General features: G+C 37.6%; 1 long non-coding RNA gene across 3 annotated transcripts in view; it reads right to left on the bottom strand.

Moving 5' to 3' along the window:
- Positions 1-585: 585 nt before the first annotated feature.
- LOC140519945 (uncharacterized) overlaps positions 586-6,000 on the bottom strand; it is a 29,809-nt gene continuing 24,394 nt past the window's right edge. For all 3 annotated transcript variants that reach the window (XR_011972331.1, XR_011972329.1, XR_011972330.1), the window contains one exon: positions 586-1,852. This is a non-coding gene — a long non-coding RNA (uncharacterized lncRNA). The remainder of the gene's footprint in view (positions 1,853-6,000) is intronic.

Here is a 6,000-nt window from a genome sequence, read left to right as displayed (position 1 = left end):
CGTCCTCTTTCTCACTGTTGCAAAGGACAACTAATTGGCCCTGCAGTAATCAGCATCCCACAGACCATTATTGATGCCCTGAGCCTGCAGAAGCTTTTCAGGAAGGGCTATTCTTATATTTCAACTTAATAATGAAGGCAAATGTGCCTCCTGCCCAGCAGTTTTAGAAATGAGCAAAACAAGAGCTAGACAAATGCCAATTTCAGACAAGTCAATAACCCAATATTTTAATGTTGTGTGTATACCTAAGCTCATTCTTCAATCATTTTGCTATTTTTTCCATGACCACGTGAAATGTAGGTCACTTTGAAAGTCAGTAATTATATGTCCCTGGGAAGGCCACTTAGCCTCAGCCTCATTTTTCTCATTTATACTACATACCTTACAGGGTTGTTATAAGCACAGTGCTTTGCAAATCTCTGAGTGCTTTACAAATTTAAATTATTATTATTGCATAAATGTGAGCTATTAGCCTTGCTATTATTAGAATCAGACAATTGTTTTAGAATGTTGAGATCCATTTTTACTTTTAATTTTTAATGATTTTTTTATTTTAATATTATCTTAGTTTTTCAATGTATCCCATGTCTTCTTCCCTATCCAGAGACCAATTCTTAATAACACAAAATTAATAATATCAATAATTAATAATAATTCTCCAAAATAAATTATAAACATGACACAAATTCATAATGATACTAATTCTTAGTAAGACTAAAAAAATGAAAGAAAAAAACAGTTTGACAAGACCTCAGGGACTTTTCAACACACTGATCATGAATAGTCTAGAATAGATAGAATTTCTCTGGTGTCAGGTGTTGCTCTTATATACTCATTAATTACTTTAGACCTACATTCACATCCTGCCTCTGACATTTGTGAGGCTGTGAGAACATAATTTAATCTCTCTATTCCTCAATATTCTGATCTTTGACATTTTAATTATAATAATACTTAGAAGCACTTACCTCTCAGGGTTCTAATAGTGATCAAATGAGATCATGTATGTAAAGTAGTTGGTAAATGTTAAAGAACTACTAAAATAAATGAATGAATGATATTAAAATGACTCATCCCTTTGTTTCTTGTTTCCAGGTCCAGATTTCTGTCAGCCTTTTGTGGGAGATCTCTTGCTTGTACCCACACAGAGTAGTCCTAATCTTGACCTGCTCCACAGGAGAAAGCATACCCAAAGTAATCTCAGCAAGACCCTTGTTCTGCTTAGAATATCTAGGAAAGTCATCTCTCCTCCTGTGTGACCCACTCTGTTGAAGCATTCCACTGGGAAAAGTCCATTTCTGTTCAAGGCTTTCAATGGTAGAGGCTAGGCTAGGGAACACCATAACAACTATAAATATCAACCCATGTAAGGACATATTTTCAACTTTACAAGGATAGATGGTGTGACCTATTATAGTTAAATAGCCATGAAGTAACAACAACAACAGGACACACACACTCACAACTTTGGCATAAATTTCCTTTTAGTTATACTTTGGAGTTGCTGTACCTGGGAACACTGGGGCCCAGACCCCATCCTTGATCCTATGTTATTTAATGTTTTTATAAGATAACATAAATGAAGTGCTTTGTAAATCTTAAAATGGTATGTAACATCTATTATTATTTGATTGAAGGCACAGGTGGCAGATTTGATTTGATTAAATTTGCAGATGATAAAAAGCTATTGTACTCCCTATGAAAATAATCTCCAGTCTATCAGCTCCAAATGCTCAAAAACCCTTCTTCTTTTCCTTCTCTGGGTCTTTTTCTTCTACCCTCCTACAACTTGACACTTTGCTTCTTCAAATCCTTGTTCTTCTTTGTTTTCCTCTTGAAGCACTTTTCTATTCTTAAAAAAAAAAAATGGGATTGATACCTTTTTTCACATTTAAATTTTATTTATTTGTTTTAGTTTTCAACATTCACTTCCCCAAGATTACAAGTTCCAAATTTTCTCCCCATCTCTCCCCTCCCCCCACCCTAAATAGAGTGTGAATTCTGATTACTCCTTTCCCCAATCTACCCTCCTTTTGTTCACTCTCCCCACTACTCTTATCCCTTTCACATTCTATTTTCTTGTAGGGTAAGATAAATTTCTATATACCATTGTCTTTGTATCTTATTTCCCAGTTGTACATTAAAGCAACTTTTAACATTTATTTTTTATGACTTTGAGTTCCAAATTCTCTTCCTTCCCTGCCTCCCCATCTACCCTCATTGAGAGGGCAAGCAATTTAATATAGGTTGCACATGTGTAGTCATGCAAAATAGTCATGTTGTGAAAGACTAACTATATTTCCCTTCAAACTATCCCACCTACCCCTATTTATTCTGTTCTCTCCTTTGACCCTGTCCCTCCTCAAAAGTGTTTGCTTCTAATTACTCCTCCCCCAATCTGCCCTCCCTTCTATCACCTCCACCCTCTTAACCCCTCTCCCCCACTTTCCTATAGGGTAAGACAGATTTCCATACCTAACTGAGTGTGCATGTTATTCCCTCCTTAAGCCAAATCCGATGAAATTAAGGTTTACTCATTCCCTCTCACCTCCCCCCTTTTCCCCTCCACTGTAAAAACATTTTCTTGCTGTTTTTATGTGAGATAATTTACCCCCTCCCTTTCTCCTCCCAGTACATTCCTCTCTCACCCCTTAATTTTATTTTTTAGATATCATCCCTTCATATTCAACTCACCCTCTGCCCTCTGTCTATATATATTCCCTATAACTACCCTAATATTGAGAAAGGTTTCATGAGTTACAAATATCATTTTTCCATGTAGGAATGCAGACAGTTCAATTTTTTACAGTCCCTTATTATTTCTCTTTCCTATTTATCTTTTCATGCTTCTCTTGAGTCTTCTATTTGAAAGTCAAATTTTCTATTTAGCTCAGGCTTCTCAAGAATGCATTAAATTCCTCTATGTCATTTATTATCAATTTTCCCCCTCTCTGATTACACTTAGTTTTTCTGGGAAGGTGATTCTTAGTTTTTATCCTAGCTCCTTTGACCTCTAGAAAATCATATTCCTCTGATCCCCTAATGTAGAAATTGTTCACTCTTGTGTTATCCTGATTGTGTTTCCATAATATCTGAATTGGTTTTTTACTGGTTGTTTGCAATATTTTCTATTTGACTATAATATTCCTTGGAGTTTTCTTTTGGGGATCTCTTTCAAGAGGTGATCAGCAGATTCTTTCAATTTCTGTTTTACCCTCTTGTTCTAGAAGATCGGGGCAGTTTTCCTTGATAAGTTCTTGAAAGATGATATCTAGGCTCTTTTTTTTAACCATAGCTTTCAGGTAGACCAATAATTTTTAAATTATCTCTCCTGGATCTATTTTCTAGGTCAGTTGCTTTTCCAATGAGATATTTCACATTATTTTCTACTTGTTTTCTTTTGGTTCTGTTTTATAATTTCTTGATTTCTCATAGAATCATTAGCTTCCACTTCCTCCATTCTAATTTTTAAGGAATTATTTAATTAGTAAACTTTTGGACTTCCTTTTCCATCTGGTCAATTCTACTTTGAAAGGCATTCTTCTCTTCCCTGACTTTTTGAGTATCTTTTGCCATTTGGTCTATCCTATTTTTCTTCAGTATTTTGGGGGTCTTCTTTAGCAAGCTATTGACTCATTTTTCATGATTTTCTTGACTCACTCTGATTTCTCTTCCCAATTTTTCCTCTACTCTTCATTTTCAAAATCCTTTTTGAACTCTTCCATGGTCTAAGAGCAATTCATATTTTTCTTGGAGGCTTTGGATTGTTGCATTCCTCTGGTTTTATGTTTTGAACTTCTTTGTCACCAAAGTAAGATTCTATAGTCTGATTTTTTCCCACTGTTTTCTCATTTTCCCAGCCAATTACTTGACTTCTTAACTCATTATTAAGGCAGGACTCTGCTTCCAGCATGGAGGCTGTACTGTCCCAAGCTTCAGGGGTTCTGTGCAACTGTTCTCAAAGATAATTCTAGGGACCTGTGAGTCTTCAGTTCTTCTAATGAGATATGATCTAAAGAGAGGCATTTATTCCTCTCCTGGTCTGTGCTCTGGTCAGTGAGTGACCACAAGTACTCTTTTCTACCCTAGAATGATGAGGAGGGTTCCCTCTTTACTGCTACACAAGCTCTGCTATGACAGTGCTCTTTCTTGCCCCAGAACTACCACCCAGGACTGCAACCCAGATCCAAGTATGGGAAAAGCAACAGAATCCTGACTCAGTGCCAACAAAGAGATACCTGCAATCTCTTTCTGATCAGTTGTTCCATCCCATTACCATCTGTAGTCTGAGAGCAACCAGTGCCCCAAAGCTGCACTGGGGCTAGTCTATGCTCTTCTCTCACCCAAGTCCAACAAACCTTTCCCACTGACCTTCTAAACTGTCTTTGGTATTTGTGGGTTGAAAAGTCTAGAAACAACATAAACTGCCAGTGATTCAGTTCCCTGAGGCCTGCTCTGGGTTTGCTGGGGCCCAGTCAGTGCCTGCACTGAGGTCCTCTCCCAGACTTGTTCAACAGACCTTTCCTGTTGACCATCCAGGTTGTCTTGGGCTGGAATGTGCTTTACTCTGTCTTTTTGTAGGTTCTGTTGCTCTGAAATTTGTTTAGAGTCTTATTTTACAGGTATTTGGAGGGGTTTGGGGGAGAAGTCAAGCAATTACTCTGCCATCTTGACTCCACCCAGATGTACTTTTTCATTCTTTCAATGAACATGTTCTCTCTGATTGCCTGGAGATCAGAGAGGCTTCACTGTAGCCCTTCCACCCTTTCCTCTTGCAGGGACCCTACAGCACATTCAGAGTTGTGACTTCATGCTGGCAGAAATTCAGATATAGCACACTCTTTGAAGGTCACTGAAAATTCTCCTTGCTCTCCCTACGTACTGGCAACAAGGTCTTCTGCTATTCTGTTTGGTAGATCTTGCGGCCAACTCTTGTAGCCAGTGACCTGTTTGCACCATCTGTTCCCTATGAGGAGAATTTAGTTGCTGGAAGCTCCAGGATCAGACTTTAGAGTGGGTTTCCCCCCCTTTTCAGAAGATAAACTATACCTTGCACAGCTGACTTTGATTAATAATTAGATTCCTCACAAAACCCTCTATTGTTATTGGATCATTTCAGTGGTTTCCAACCCTTCATGATCCCATTTGGGGTTTTCTTGGCAGAACTACTAGATTGGTTTCCCATTTCCTTCTCCAGCTCATTTTACAGATGCAGAAACTGAGGCAACTAGTGGTAAGTTATTTGCCCAGAGTCACACAGCTATTAAATGTGTGAAGCCAGATTTACACTCAGGAGGATGAATCTTCCTGACTCCAGACTTGGTACTCTATCCACTGTGTCATCTATCCACTGTGTCATCCCTGTTTTTCTCTAAATGGGTCTCAAATAGAAATCAGAATACATTAACAGTACAGAATTTGAAATAATGAGCTATTTCTCAGGGGGCTTATAGTCTAATCTTGACTGGGCCACAAACTCTCAGGGTGACCTTGAGCATATCACTTCTCTTGGAGTCTGTTTCCTCTTGTATAAAGTGAAAGGATTGTATTAAATGATCTCTAAGAATCTGGTTCTGACTAATAAACACAAAAATGAAGATACCATTCATTTATATTGCATTAAGACCCCTCACAAAAATAGTAAGGAACAATTTGTTTCAAATCTAATTCCCTTTCAAAGAAAAGAGTGAAATCAGAGAGCATTTTGAAAATTTGGCTCATTGCTGAGCAAATCTCTAAAATGAAATATTAATTATAAAAATCAAGAAAAAAGGCTTTCTTCTACTCAGCCCATTTCAATAATGGCACAAGAATTTAAAAGATCATTTTGCCAGAATCCTCTTGACATCACCAGGTGGGAACACTTGACCTCTTGCTTGCATTGAGTCAGAGACTCTGAATTTCACTGAAATTTCCCAATCCTATTTCACTTCTGGGGTATTTGACAAGTAGGTAGAGGTTTTCTGAGGAAAATCTTTTCACAGCCCTCAGAGTCAAGAA

This window comes from Notamacropus eugenii, chromosome 1, assembly GCF_028372415.1.
Source record: "Notamacropus eugenii isolate mMacEug1 chromosome 1, mMacEug1.pri_v2, whole genome shotgun sequence".
Lineage (NCBI taxonomy): Eukaryota > Metazoa > Chordata > Mammalia > Diprotodontia > Macropodidae > Notamacropus > Notamacropus eugenii.
Note: the sequence above shows the minus strand (reverse complement) of the source record. Positions and strands in the feature narration are given on the sequence as shown.